A 14924-nucleotide genomic window follows, 5' to 3' on the forward strand; every position below is an offset into this window, starting at 1 on the left:
CCAGCCAACAAAATGTACTGTTCAATCAAACCAAACTTAAAACCAAGCTCCTTTTTTAAGGGGTCCCGGGGAAATGTTGGGCTGACCGGCAAGACCTCATGATGCGAACTGCTTCTGGGTCAAATGCAAGCTTTTTTCATTCCCAGCTAATGACTTATTCTTATTTCTAAGGGGCGCTCCATCACATAGCCCAGACAGGCAGGCGTTGGTGGTATAGTGGTGAGCATAGCTGCCTTCCAAGCAGTTAACCCGGGTTCGATTCCCGGCCAACGCAGATCAAAACTTTAAATTGTTCAAAATGCATTTTTGGGAAATCAGACTCATGCTGAAAGCAAAGCTGACACACTTTTCGCGAAAATCAAAACCCCATCCAGGAAAGGTTCTTGCATCCTAGTTTCTGCAACTGTCTATCAGTGAGGGGATTGAAGCGAGCAGGGCTCCTGGCCCCTCCCCGACAAAGCCCTGACGAAGGCCTGACAAAGGCCTATTCGCCTTGCCCTGACGGGCAAAGGTCCCAGCAGGCCACCGAGCACAGCACCTCAGCCTATTAGAGTGAGGTTTCAGGATCTCTCTCATCCTGTAAACCAACATACTGAGGAAGGTGAAACGTGTGGCTGCGCTCCTCACATGCTGAAGCAGCAGCAGCCCTTTCCCTGAAGCAAAGTTCCTTCATTCCTCACTCCCATAACCCTTAGCAGGGGATTTATGGTAATTGAGTTGAGTTTCCAAACTGGCCCTTCCTTCCTTCCTTCCCATATCTGCCAGCTCGAGAAGGCTTGTTTTGTTGCACCTGGGAAGTAAAGTATCTATTTGCGAGAGAGAGAGAATGAGAGAGAGAGACAGAGAGAGAGAGACAGAGAGAGAAGGGGAAGGGGTGTTGGCAGTTAGGGTGTGAGCTAGAGAAATGAGGCCTGTCTGCAAAAGGCCATGGGATGGGAGTGCGTGGTTGCAGGTTGTTTGGCTTTGTAAGGCCTACTGCCCGCTTCACTCGAAACTGGGTCTAGGGTTGTCGGTTTGTAGGCTGTAAAAGCCCAGAAAAGCTCTTGTTCTCCAACCAGCAGAGTGGCGCAGCGGAAGCGTGCTGGGCCCATAACCCAGAGGTCGATGGATCGAAACCATCCTCTGCTAACTTTTTTCAAATTATGTTTTTGTGTCATGGCATTAGGGCACAAAGAGCTGTAAGTGCCTGGATGCAATGTCATTCCTTGAACTTGCTGCCTCGTTCCACTCTTGCGCTAAATAGGAGAGGGTCCCAGCCCAGCCAACAAAATGTACTGTTCAATCAAACCAAACTTAAAACCAAGCTCCTTTTTTAAGGGGTCCCGGGGAAATGTTGGGCTGACCGGCAAGACCTCATGATGCGAACTGCTTCTGGGTCAAACGCAAGCTTTTTTCATTCCCAGCCAATGACTTATTCTTATTTCTGAGGGGCGCTCCATCACATAGCCCAGACAGGCAGGCGTTGGTGGTATAGTGGTGAGCATAGCTGCCTTCCAAGCAGTTGATCCGGGTTCGATTCCCGGCCAACGCAGATCAAATCTTTAAATTGTTCAAAATGCATTTTTGGGAAATCAGACTCATGCTGAAAGCAAAGCTGACACACTTTTCGCGAAAATCAAAACCCCATCCAGGAAAGGTTCTTGCATCCTAGTTTCTGCAACTGTCTATCGGTGAGGGGATTGAAGCGAGCAGGGCTCCTGGCCCCTCCCCGACAAAGCCCTGACGAAGGCCTGACAAAGGCCTATTCGCCTTGCCCTGACGGGCAAAGGTCCCAGCAGGCCACCGAGCACAGCACCTCAGCCTATTAGAGTGAGGTTTCAGGATCTCTCTCATCCTGTAAACCAACATACTGAGGAAGGTGAAACGTGTGGCTGCGCTCCTCACATGCTGAAGCAGCAGCAGCCCTTTCCCTGAAGCAAAGTTCCTTCATTCCTCCCCCCCATAACCCTTAGCAGGGGATTTATGGTAATTGAGTTGAGTTTCCAAACTGGCCCTTCCTTCCTTCCTTCACATATCTGCCAGCTCGAGAAGGCTTGTTTTGTTGCACCTGGGAAGTAAAGTATCTACTTGCGAGAGAGAGAGAATGAGAGAGAGAGACAGAGAGAGAGAGACAGAGAGAGAAGGGGAAGGGGTGTTGGCAGTTAGGGTGTGAGCTAGAGAAATGAGGCCTGTCTGCAAAAGGCCATGGGATGGGAGTGCGTGGTTGCAGTTTGTTTGGCTTTGTAAGGCCTACTGCCCGCTTCACTCGAAACTGGGTCTAGGGTTGTCGGTTTGTAGGCTGTAAAAGCCCAGAAAAGCTTTTGTTCTCCAACCAGCAGAGTGGCGCAGCGGAAGCGTGCTGGGCCCATAACCCAGAGGTCGATGGATCGAAACCATCCTCTGCTAAGTTTTTTCAAATTATGTTTTTGTGTCATGGCATTAGGGCACAAAGAGCTGTAAGTGCCTGGATGCAATGTCATTCCTTGAACTTGCTGCCTCGTTCCACTCTTGCGCTAAATAGGAGAGGGTCCCAGCCCAGCCAACAAAATGTACTGTTCAATCAAACCAAACTTAAAACCAAGCTCCTTTTTTAAGGGGTCCCGGGGAAATGTTGGGCTGACCGGCAAGACCTCATGATGCGAACTGCTTCTGGGTCAAATGCAAGCTTTTTTCATTCCCAGCCAATGACTTATTCTTATTTCTAAGGGGCGCTCCATCACATAGCCCAGACAGGCAGGCGTTGGTGGTATAGTGGTGAGCATAGCTGCCTTCCAAGCAGTTAACCCGGGTTCGATTCCCGGCCAACGCAGATCAAAACTTTAAATTGTTCAAAATGCATTTTTGGGAAATCAGACTCATGCTGAAAGCAAAGCTGACACACTTTTCGCGAAAATCAAAACCCCATCCAGGAAAGGTTCTTGCATCCTAGTTTCTGCAACTGTCTATCAGTGAGGGGATTGAAGCGAGCAGGGCTCCTGGCCCCTCCCCGACAAAGCCCTGACGAAGGCCTGACAAAGGCCTATTCGCCTTGCCCTGACGGGCAAAGGTCCCAGCAGGCCACCGAGCACAGCACCTCAGCCTATTAGAGTGAGGTTTCAGGATCTCTCTCATCCTGTAAACCAACATACTGAGGAAGGTGAAACGTGTGGCTGCGCTCCTCACATGCTGAAGCAGCAGCAGCCCTTTCCCTGAAGCAAAGTTCCTTCATTCCTCACTCCCATAACCCTTAGCAGGGGATTTATGGTAATTGAGTTGAGTTTCCAAACTGGCCCTTCCTTCCTTCCTTCCCATATCTGCCAGCTCGAGAAGGCTTGTTTTGTTGCACCTGGGAAGTAAAGTATCTATTTGCGAGAGAGAGAGAATGAGAGAGAGAGACAGAGAGAGAGAGACAGAGAGAGAAGGGGAAGGGGTGTTGGCAGTTAGGGTGTGAGCTAGAGAAATGAGGCCTGTCTGCAAAAGGCCATGGGATGGGAGTGCGTGGTTGCAGGTTGTTTGGCTTTGTAAGGCCTACTGCCCGCTTCACTCGAAACTGGGTCTAGGGTTGTCGGTTTGTAGGCTGTAAAAGCCCAGAAAATCGCTTGTTCTCCAACCAGCCGAGTGGCGCAGCGGAAGCGTGCTGGGCCCATAACCCAGCGGTCGATGGATCGAAACCATCCTCTGCTAAGTTTTTTCAAATTATGTTTTTGTGTCATGGCATTAGGGCACAAAGAGCTGTAAGTGCCTGGATGCAATGTCATTCCTTGAACTTGCTGCCTCGTTCCACTCTTGCGCTAAATAGGAGAGGGTCCCAGCCCAGCCAACAAAATGTACTGTTCAATCAAACCAAACTTAAAACCAAGCTCCTTTTTTAAGGGGTCCCGGGGAAATGTTGGGCTGACCGGCAAGACCTCATGATGCGAACTGCTTCTGGGTCAAACGCAAGCTTTTTTCATTCCCAGCCAATGACTTATTCTTATTTCTGAGGGGCGCTCCATCACATAGCCCAGACAGGCAAGCGTTGGTGGTATAGTGGTGAGCATAGCTGCCTTCCAAGCAGTTGACCCGTGTTCGATTCCCGGCCAACGCAGATCAAATCTTTAAATTGTTCAAAATGCATTTTTTGGAAATCAGACTCATGCTGAAAGCAAAGCTGACACACTTTTCGTGAAAATCAAAACCCCATCCAGGAAAGGTTCTTGCATCCTAGTTTCTGCAACTGTCTATCGGTGAGGGGATTGAAGCGAGCAGGGCTCCTGGCCCCTCCCCGACAAAATGCAATGTCATTCCTTGAACTTGCTGCCTCGTTCCACTCTTGCGCTAAATAGGAGAGGGTCCCAGCCCAGCCAACAAAATGTACTGTTCAATCAAACCAAACTTAAAACCAAGCTCCTTTTTTAAGGGGTCCCGGGGAAATGTTGGGCTGACCGGCAAGACCTCATGATGCGAACTGCTTCTGCGTCAAACGCAAGCTTTTTTCATTCCCAGCCAATGACTTATTCTTATTCTTATTCTTATTCTAGAGAAATGAGGCCTGTCTGCAAAAGGCCATGGGATGGGAGTGCGTGGTTACAGGTTGTTTGGCTTTGTAAGGCCTACTGCCCGCTTCACTCGAAACTGGGTCTAGGGTTGTCGGTTTGTAGGCTGTAAAAGCCCAGAAAAGCTCTTGTTCTCCAACCAGCAGAGTGGCGCAGCGGAAGCGTGCTGGGCCCATAACCCAGAGGTCGATGGATCGAAACCATCCTCTGCTAAGTTTTTTCAAATTATGTTTTTGTGTCATGGCATTAGGGCACAAAGAGCTGTAAGTGCCTGGATGCAATGTCATTCCTTGAACTTGCTGCCTCGTTCCACTCTTGCGCTAAATAGGAGAGGGTCCCAGCCCAGCCAACAAAATGTACTGTTCAATCAAACCAAACTTAAAACCAAGCTCCTTTTTTAAGGGGTCCCGGGGAAATGTTGGGCTGACCGGCAAGACCTCATGATGCGAACTGCTTCTGGGTCAAACGCAAGCTTTTTTCATTCCCAGCCAATGACTTATTCTTATTTCTGAGGGGCGCTCCATCACATAGCCCAGACAGGCAGACGTTGGTGGTATAGTGGTGAGCATAGCTGCCTTCCAAGCAGTTGACCCGGGTTCGATTCCCGGCCAACGCAGATCAAATCTTTAAATTGTTCAAAATGCATTTTTGGGAAATCAGACTCATGCTGAAAGCAAAGCTGACACACTTTTCGCGAAAATCAAAACCCCATCCAGGAAAGGTTCTTGCATCCTAGTTTCTGCAACTGTCTATCGGTGAGGGGATTGAAGCGAGCAGGGCTCCTGGCCCCTCCCCGACAAAGCCCTGACGAAGGCCTGACAAAGGCCTATTTGCCTTGCCCTGACGGGCAAAGGTCCCAGCAGGCCACCGAGCACAGCACCTCAGCCTATTAGAGTGAGGTTTCAGGATCTCTCTCATCCTGTAAACCAACATACTGAGGAAGGTGAAACGTGTGGCTGCGCTCCTCACATGCTGAAAAGCTCTTGTTCTCCAACAAGCAGAGTGGCGCAGCGGAAGCGTGCTGGGCCCATAACCCAGAGGTCGATGGATCGAAACCATCCTCTGCTAAGTTTTTTCAAATTATGTTTTTGTGTCATGGCATTAGGGCACAAAGAGCTGTAAGTGCCTGGATGCAATGTCATTCCTTGAACTTGCTGCCTCGTTCCACTCTTGCGCTAAATAGGAGAGGGTCCCAGCCCAACCAACAAAATGTACTGTTCAATCAAACCAAACTTAAAACCAAGCTCCTTTTTTAAGGGGTCCCGGGGAAATGTTGGGCTGACCGGCAAGACCTCATGATGCGAACTGCTTCTGCGTCAAACGCAAGCTTTTTTCATTCCCAGCCAATGACTTATTCTTATTTCTAAGGGGCGCTTCATCAGATAGTCCAGACAGGCAGGCGTTGGTGGTATAGTGGTGAGCATAGCTGCCTTCCAAGCAGTTGACCTGGGTTCGATTCCCGGCCAACACAGATCAAATCTTTAAATTGTTCAAAATGCATTTTTTGGAAATCAGACTCATGCTGAAAGCAAAGCTGACACGCTTTTCGCGAAAATCAAATCCCCATCCAGGAAAGGTTCTTGCATCCTAGTTTCTGCAACTGTCTATCGGTGAGGGGATTGAAGCGAGCAGGGCTCCTGGCCCCTCCCCGACAAAGCCCTGACGAAGGCCTGACAAAGGCCTATTCGCCTTGCCCTGACGGGCAAAGGTCCCAGCAGGCCACCGAGCACAGCACCTCAGCCTATTAGAGTGAGGTTTCAGGATCTCTCTCATCCTGTAAACCAACATACTGAGGAAGGTGAAACGTGTGGCTGCGCTCCTCACATGCTGAAGCAGCAGCAGCCCTTTCCCTGAAGCAAAGTTCCTTCATTCCTCCCTCCCATAACCCTTAGCAGGGGATTTATGGTAATTGAGTTGAGTTTCCAAACTGGCCCTTCCTTCCTTCCTTCCCATATCTGCCAGCTCGAGAAGGCTTGTTTTGTTGCACCTGGGAAGTAAAGTATCTATTTGCGAGAGAGAGAGAATGAGAGAGAGAGACAGAGAGAGAGAGACAGAGAGAGAAGGGGAAGGGGTGTTGGCAGTTAGGGTGTGAGCTAGAGAAATGAGGCCTGTCTGCAAAAGGCCATGGGATGGGAGTGCGTGGTTGCAGGTTGTTTGGCTTTGTAAGGCCTACTGCCCGCTTCACTCGAAACTGGGTCTAGGGTTGTCGGTTTGTAGGCTGTAAAAGCCCAGAAAAGCTCTTGTTCTCCAACCAGCAGAGTGGCGCAGCGGAAGCGTGCTGGGCCCATAACCCAGAGGTCGATGGATCCAAACCATCCTCTGCTAAGTTTTTTCAAATTATGTTTTTGTGTCATGGCATTAGGGCACAAAGAGCTGTAAGTGCCTGGATGCAATGTCATTCCTTGAACTTGCTGCCTCGTTCCACTCTTGCGCTAAATAGGAGAGGGTCCCAGCCCAGCCAACAAAATGTACTGTTCAATCAAACCAAACTTAAAACCAAGCTCCTTTTTTAAGGGGTCCCGGGGAAATGTTGGGCTGACCGGCAAGACCTCATGATGCGAACTGCTTCTGCGTCAAACGCAAGCTTTTTTCATTCCCAGCCAATGACTTATTCTTATTTCTAAGGGGCGCTCCATCACATAGCCCAGACAGGCAGGCGTTGGTGGTATAGTGGTGAGCATAGCTGCCTTCCAAGCAGTTGTCGCGGGTTCGATTCCCCGCAAACGCAGATCAAATCTTTAAATTGTTCAAAATGCATTTTTGGGAAATCAGACTCATGCTGAAAGCAAAGCTGACACACTTTTCGCGAAAATCAAAACCCCATCCAGGAAAGGTTCTTGCATCCTAGTTTCCGCAACTGTCTATCGGTGAGGGGATTGAAGCGAGCAGGGCTCCTGGCCCCTCCCCGACAAAGCCCTGACGAAGGCCTGACAAAGGCCTATTCGCCTTGCCCTGACGGGCAAAGGTCCCAGCAGGCCACCAAGCACAGCACCTCAGCCTATTAGAGTGAGGTTTCAGGATCTCTCTCATCCTGTAAACCAACATACTGAGGAAGGTGAAACGTGTGGCTGCGCTCCTCACATGCTGAAGCAGCAGCAGCCCTTTCCCTGAAGCAAAGTTCCTTCATTCCTCCCTCCCATAACCCTTAGCAGGGGATTTATGGTAATTGAGTTGAGTTTCCAAACTGGCCCTTCCTTCCTTCCTTCCCATATCTGCCAGCTCGAGAAGGCTTGTTTTGTTGCACCTGGGAAGTAAAGTATCTATTTGCGAGAGAGAGAGAATGAGAGAGAGAGACAGAGAGAGAGAGACAGAGAGAGAAGGGGAAGGGGTGTTGGCAGTTAGGGTGTGAGCTAGAGAAATGAGGCCTGTCTGCAAAAGGCCATGGGATGGGAGTGCGTGGTTGCAGGTTGTTTGGCTTTGTAAGGCCTACTGCCCGCTTCACTCGAAACTGGGTCTAGGGTTGTCGGTTTGTAGGCTGTAAAAGCCCAGAAAAGCTTTTGTTCTCCAAACAGCAGAGTGGCGCAGCGGAAGCGTGCTGGGCCCATAACCCAGAGGTCGATGAATCGAAACCATCCTCTGCTAAGTTTTTTCAAATTATGTTTTTGTGTCATGGCATTAGGGCACAAAGAGCTGTAAGTGCCTGGATGCAATGTCATTCCTTGAACTTGCTGCCTCGTTCCACTCTTGCGCTAAATAGGAGAGGGTCCCAGCCCAGCCAACAAAATGTACTGTTCAATCAAACCAAACTTAAAACCAAGCTCCTTTTTTAAGGGGTCCCTGGGAAATGTTGGGCTGACCGGCAAGACCTCATGATGCGAACTGCTTCTGCGTCAAACGCAAGCTTTTTTCATTCCCAGCCAATGACTTATTCTTATTTCTAAGGGGCGCTCCATCAGATGGCCCAGACAGGCAGGCGTTGGTGGTATAGTGGTGAGCATAGCTGCCTTCCAAGCAGTTGACCCGGGTTCGATTCCCGGCCAACGCAGATCAAATCTTTAAATTGTTCAAAATGCATTTTTTGGAAATCAGACTCATGCTGAAAGCAAAGCTGACACACTTTTCGTGAAAATCAAAACCCCATCAAGGAAAGGTTCTTGCATCCTAGTTTCTGCAACTGTCTATCGGTGAGGGGATTGAAGCAAGCAGGGCTCCTGGCCCTTCCCCGACAAAGGCCTGACGAAGGCCTGACAAAGGCCTATTCGCCTTGCCCTGACGGGCAAAGGTCCCAGCAGGCCACCGAGCACAGCACCTCAGCCTATTAGAGTGAGGTTTCAGGATCTCTCTCATCCTGTAAACCAACATACTGAGGAAGGTGAAACGTGTGGCTGTGCTCCTCACATGCTGAAGCAGCAGCAGCCCTTTCCCTGAAGCAAAGTTCGTTCATTCCTCCCTCCCATAACCCTTAGCAGGGGATTTATGGTAATTGAGTTGAGTTTCCAAACTGGCCCTTCCTTCCTTCCTTCCCATATCTGCCAGCTCGAGAAGGCTTGTTTTGTTGCACCTGGGAAGTAAAGTATCTATTTGCGAGAGAGAGAGAGAATGAGAGAGAGAGACAGAGAGAGGGAGACAGAGAGAGAAGGGGAAGGGGTGTTGGCAGTTAGGGTGTGAGCTAGAGAAATGAGGCCTGTCTGCAAAAGGCCATGGGATGGGAGTGCGTGGTTGCAGGTTGTTTGGCTTTGTAAGGCCTACTGCCCGCTTCACTCGAAACTGGGACTATGGTTGTCGGTTTGTAGGCTGTAAAAGCCCAGAAAAGCTCTTGTTCTCCAACCAGCAGAGTGGCGCAGCGGAAGCGTGCTGGGCCCATAACCCAGAGGTCGATCGATCGAAACCATCCTCTGCTAACTTTTTTCAAATTATGTTTTTGTGTCATGGCATTAGGGCACAAAGAGCTGTAAGTGCCTGGATGCAATGTCATTCCTTGAACTTGCTGCCTCGTTCCACTCTTGCGCTAAATAAGAGAGGGTCCCAGCCCAGCCAACAAAATGTACTGTTCAATCAAACCAAACTTAAAACCAAGCTCCTTTTTTAAGGGGTCCCGGGGAAATGTTGGGCTGACCGGCAAGACCTCATGATGCGAACTGCTTCTGCGTCAAACGCAAGCTTTTTTCATTCCCAGCCAATGACTTATTCTTATTTCTAAGGGGCGCTCCATCAGATAGCCCAGACAGGCAGGCGTTGGTGGTATAGTGGTGAGCATAGCTGCCTTCCAAGCAGTTGACCCGGGTTCGATTCCCGGCCAACGCAGATCAAATCTTTAAATTGTTCAAAATGCATTTTTTGGAAATCAGACTCATGCTGAAAGCAAAGCTGACACACTTTTCGTGAAAATCAAAACCCCATCAAGGAAAGGTTCTTGCATCCTAGTTTCTGCAACTGTCTATCGGTGAGGGGATTGAAGCAAGCAGGGCTCCTGGCCCTTCCCCGACAAAGGCCTGACGAAGGCCTGACAAAGGCCTATTCGCCTTGCCCTGACGGGCAAAGGTCCCAGCAGGCCACCGAGCACAGCACCTCAGCCTATTAGAGTGAGGTTTCAGGATCTCTCTCATCCTGTAAACCAACATACTGAGGAAGGTGAAACGTGTGGCTGTGCTCCTCACATGCTGAAGCAGCAGCAGCCCTTTCCCTGAAGCAAAGTTCGTTCATTCCTCCCTCCCATAACCCTTAGCAGGGGATTTATGGTAATTGAGTTGAGTTTCCAAACTGGCCCTTCCTTCCTTCCTTCCCATATCTGCCAGCTCGAGAAGGCTTGTTTTGTTGCACCTGGGAAGTAAAGTATCTATTTGCGAGAGAGAGAGAGAATGAGAGAGAGAGACAGAGAGAGGGAGACAGAGAGAGAAGGGGAAGGGGTGTTGGCAGTTAGGGTGTGAGCTAGAGAAATGAGGCCTGTCTGCAAAAGGCCATGGGATGGGAGTGCGTGGTTGCAGGTTGTTTGGCTTTGTAAGGCCTACTGCCCGCTTCACTCGAAACTGGGTCTATGGTTGTCGGTTTGTAGGCTGTAAAAGCCCAGAAAAGCTCTTGTTCTCCAACCAGCAGAGTGGCGCAGCGGAAGCGTGCTGGGCCCATAACCCAGAGGTCGATGGATCGAAACCATCCTCTGCTAACTTTTTTCAAATTATGTTTTTGTGTCATGGCATTAGGGCACAAAGAGCTGTAAGTGCCTGGATGCAATGTCATTCCTTGAACTTGCTGCCTCGTTCCACTCTTGCGCTAAATAAGAGAGGGTCCCAGCCCAGCCAACAAAATGTACTGTTCAATCAAACCAAACTTAAAACCAAGCTCCTTTTTTAAGGGGTCCCGGGGAAATGTTGGGCTGACCGGCAAGACCTCATGATGCAAACTGCTTCTGCGTCAAACGCAAGCTTTTTTCATTCCCAGCCAATGACTTATTCTTATTTCTAAGGGGCGCTCCATCAGATAGCCCAGACAGGCAGGCGTTGGTGGTATAGTGGTGAGCATAGCTGCCTTCCAAGCAGTTGACCCGGGTTCGATTCCCGGCCAACGCAGATCAAATCTTTAAATTGTTCAAAATGCATTTTTTGGAAATCAGACTCATGCTGAAAGCAAAGCTGACACACTTTTCGTGAAAATCAAAACCCCATCCAGGAAAGGTTCTTGCATCCTAGTTTCTGCAACTGTCTATCGGTGAGGGGATTGAAGCGAGCAGGGCTCCTGGCCCCTCCCCGACAAAGCCCTGACGAAGGCCTGACAAAGGCCTAATCGCCTTGCCCTGACGGGCAAAGGTCCCAGCAGGCCACCGAGCACAGCACCTCAGCCTATTAGAGTGAGGTTTCAGGATCTCTCTCATCCTGTAAACCAACATACTGAGGAAGGTGAAACGTGTGGCTGCGCTCCTCACATGCTGAAGCAGCAGCAGCCCTTTCCCTGAAGCAAAGTTCCTTCATTCCTCCCTCCCATAACCCTTAGCAGGGGATTTATGGTAATTGAGTTGAGTTTCCAAACTGGCCCTTCCTTCCTTCCTTCCCATATCTGCCAGCTCGAGAAGGCTTGTTTTGTTGCACCTGGGAAGTAAAGTATCTATTTGCGAGAGAGAGAGAATGAGAGAGAGAGACAGAGAGAGAGAGACAGAGAGAGAAGGGGAAGGGGTGTTGGCAGTTAGGGTGTGAGCTAGAGAAGTTTTTTCAAATTATGTTTTTGTGTCATGGCATTAGGGCACAAAGAGCTGTAAGTGCCTGGATGCAATGTCATTCCTTGAACTTGCTACCTCGTTCCACTCTTGCGCTAAATAGGAGAGGGTCCCAGCCCAGCCAACAAAATGTACTGTTCAATCAAACCAAACTTAAAACCAAGCTCCTTTTTTAAGGGGTCCCGGGGAAATGTTGGGCTGACCGGCAAGACCTCATGATGCGAACTGCTTCTGCGTCAAACGCAAGCTTTTTTCATTCCCAGCCAATGACTTATTCTTATTTCTAAGGGGCGCTCCATCAGATGGCCCAGACAGGCAGGCGTTCGTGGTATAGTGGTGAGCATAGCTGCCTTCCAAGCAGTTGACCCGGGTTCGATTCCCGGCCAACGCAGATCAAATCTTTAAATTGTTCAAAATGCATTTTTTGGAAATCAGACTCATGCTGAAAGCAAAGCTGACACACTTTTCGTGAAAATCAAAACCCCATCAAGGAAAGGTTCTTGCATCCTAGTTTCTGCAACTGTCTATCGGTGAGGGGATTGAAGCGAGCAGGGCTCCTGGCCCCTCCCCGACAAAGCCCTGACGAAGGCCTATTCGCCTTGCCCTGACGGGCAAAGGTCCCAGCAGGCCACCGAGCACAGCTCCTCAGCCTATTAGAGTGAGGTTTCAGGATCTCTCTCATCCTGTAAACCAACATACTGAGGAAGGTGAAACGTGTGGCTGCGCTCCTCACATGCTGAAGCAGCAGCAGCCCTTTACCTGAAGCAAAGTTCCTTCATTCCTCCCTCCGATAACCCTTAGCAGGGGATTTATGGTAATTGAGTTGAGTTTCCAAACTGGCCCTTCCTTCCTTCCTTCCCATATCTGCCAGCTCGAGAAGGCTTGTTTTGTTGCACCTGGGAAGTAAAGTATCTATTTGCGAGAGAGAGAGAATGAGAGAGAGAGACAGAGAGAGAGAGACAGAGAGAGAAGGGGAAGGGGTGTTGGCAGTTAGGGTGTGAGCTAGAGAAATGAGGCCTGTCTGCAAAAGGCCATGGGATGGGAGTGCGTGGTTGCAGGTTGTTTGGCTTTGTAAGGCCTACTGCCCGCTTCACTCGAAACTGGGTCTATGGTTGCCGGTTTGTAGGCTGTAAAAGCCCAGAAAAGCTCTTCTCTCCAACCTGCAGAGTGGCGCAGCGGAAGCGTGCTGGGCCCATAACCCAGAGGTCGATGGATCGAAACCATCCTCTGCTAAGTTTTTTCAAATTATGTTTTTGTGTCATGGCATTAGGGCACAAAGAGCTGTAAGTGCCTGGATGCAATGTCATTCCTTGAACTTGCTGCCTCGTGTCACTCTTGCGCTAAATAGGAGAGGGTCCCAGCCCAGCCAACAAAATGTACTGTTCAATCAAACCAAACTTAAAACCAAGCTCCTTTTTTAAGGGGTCCCGGGGAAATGTTGGGCTGACCGGCAAGACCTCATGATGCGAACTGCTTCTGCGTCAAACGCAAGCTTTTTTCATTCCCAGCCAATGACTTATTCTTATTTCTAAGGGGCGCTCCATCAGATAGCCCAGACAGGCAGGCGTTGATGGTATAGTGGTGAGCATAGCTGCCTTTCAAGCAGTTGACCCGGGTTCGATTCCCGGCCAACGCAGATCAAATCTTTAAATTGTTCAAAATGCATTTTTTGGAAATCAGACTCATGCTGAAAGCAAAGCTGACACACTTTTCGTGAAAATCAAAACCCCATCCAGGAAAGGTTCTTGCATCCTAGTTTCTGCAACTGTCTATCGGTGAGGGGATTGAAGCGAGCAGGGCTCCTGGCCCCTCCCCGACAAAGGCCTGACAAAGGCCTATTCGCCTTGCCCTGACGGGCAAAGGTCCCAGCAGGCCACCGAGCACAGCACCTCAGCCTATTAGAGTGAGGTTTCAGGATCTCTCTCATCCTGTAAACCAACATACTGAGGAAGGTGAAACGTGTGGCTGTGCTCCTCACATGCTGAAGCAGCAGCAGCCCTTTCCCTGAAGCAAAGTTCCTTCATTCCTCCCTCCCATAACCCTTAGCAGGGGATTTATGGTAATTGAGTTGAGTTTCCAAACTGGCCCTTCCTTCCTTCCTTCCCATATCTGCCAGCTCGAGAAGGCTTGTTTTGTTGCACCTGGGAAGTAAAGTATCTATTTGCGAGAGAGAGAGAATGAGAGAGAGAGACAGAGAGAGAGAGACAGAGAGAGAAGGGGAAGGGGTGTTGGCAGTTAGGGTGTGAGCTAGAGAAATGAGGCCTGTCTGCAAAAGGCCATGGGATGGGAGTGCGTGGTTGCAGGTTGTTTGGCTTTGTAAGGCCTACTGCCCGCTTCACTCGAAACTGGGTCTAGGGTTGTCGGTTTGTAGGCTGTAAAAGCCCAGAAAAGCTCTTGTTCTCCAACCACCAGAGTGGCGCAGCGGAAGCGTGCTGGGCCCATAACCCAGAGGTCGATGGATCGAAACCATCCTCTGCTAAGTTTTTTCAAATTATGTTTTTGTGTCATGGCATTAGGGCACAAAGAGCTGTAAGTGCCTGGATGCAATGTCATTCCTTGAACTTGCTGCCTCGTTCCACTCTTGCGCTAAATAGGAGAGGGTCCCAGCCCAGCCAACAAAATGTACTGTTCAATCAAACCAAACTTAAAACCGAGCTCCTTTATTAAGGGGTCCCGGGGAAATGTTGGGCTGACCGGCAAGACCTCATGATGCGAACTGCTTCTGCGTCAAACGCAAGCTTTTTTCATTCCCAGCCAATTACTTATTCTTATTTCTAAGGGGCGCTCCATCACATAGCCCAGACAGGCAGGCGTTGGTGGTATAGTGGTGAGCATAGCTGCCTTCCAAGCAGTTGATCGATTCCCGGCCAACGCAGATCAAATCTTTAAATTGTTCAAAATGCATTTTTTGGAAATCAGACTCATGCTGAAAGCAAAGCTGACACACTTTTCGTGAAAATCAAAACCCCATCCAGGAAAGGTTCTTGCATCCTAGTTTCTGCAACTGTCTATCGGTGAGGGGATTGAAGCGAGCAGGGCTCCTGGCCCCTCCCCGACAAAGGCCTGACAAAGGCCTATTCGCCTTGCCCTGACGGGCAAAGGTCCCAGCAGGCCACCGAGCACAGCACCTCAGCCTATTAGAGTGAGGTTTCAGGATCTCTCTCATCCTGTAAACCAACATACTGAGGAAGGTGAAACGTGTGGCTGCGCTCCTCACATGCTGAAGCAGCAGCAGCCCTTTCCCTGAAGCAAAGTTCCTTCATTCCTCCCTCCCATAACCCTTAGCA

The 14924-nt window shown here is 49.7% G+C and overlaps 4 non-coding genes across 4 annotated transcripts; all 4 read left to right on the forward strand.

Moving 5' to 3' along the window:
* Positions 1-8406: 8406 nt before the first annotated feature.
* TRNAG-UCC (transfer RNA glycine (anticodon UCC)) lies at positions 8407-8478 on the forward strand. The gene has a single exon. It is a non-coding gene; the product is annotated as a tRNA-Gly (tRNA).
* Positions 8479-9665: 1187 nt separating this feature from the next.
* TRNAG-UCC (transfer RNA glycine (anticodon UCC)) lies at positions 9666-9737 on the forward strand. Its single transcript has one exon. It is a non-coding gene; the product is annotated as a tRNA-Gly (tRNA).
* A 1187-nt stretch (positions 9738-10924) lies between these two features.
* TRNAG-UCC (transfer RNA glycine (anticodon UCC)) lies at positions 10925-10996 on the forward strand. The gene has a single exon. It is a non-coding gene; the product is annotated as a tRNA-Gly (tRNA).
* A 2205-nt stretch (positions 10997-13201) lies between these two features.
* Positions 13202-13273, forward strand: TRNAE-UUC (transfer RNA glutamic acid (anticodon UUC)). The gene has a single exon. It is a non-coding gene; the product is annotated as a tRNA-Glu (tRNA).
* Positions 13274-14924: the final 1651 nt, after the last annotated feature.

Source organism: Ambystoma mexicanum, chromosome 6q (assembly GCF_040938575.1).
Source record: "Ambystoma mexicanum isolate Mex_15411 chromosome 6q, UKY_AmexF1_1, whole genome shotgun sequence".
NCBI classification, from domain to species: Eukaryota; Metazoa; Chordata; class Amphibia; order Caudata; family Ambystomatidae; genus Ambystoma; species Ambystoma mexicanum.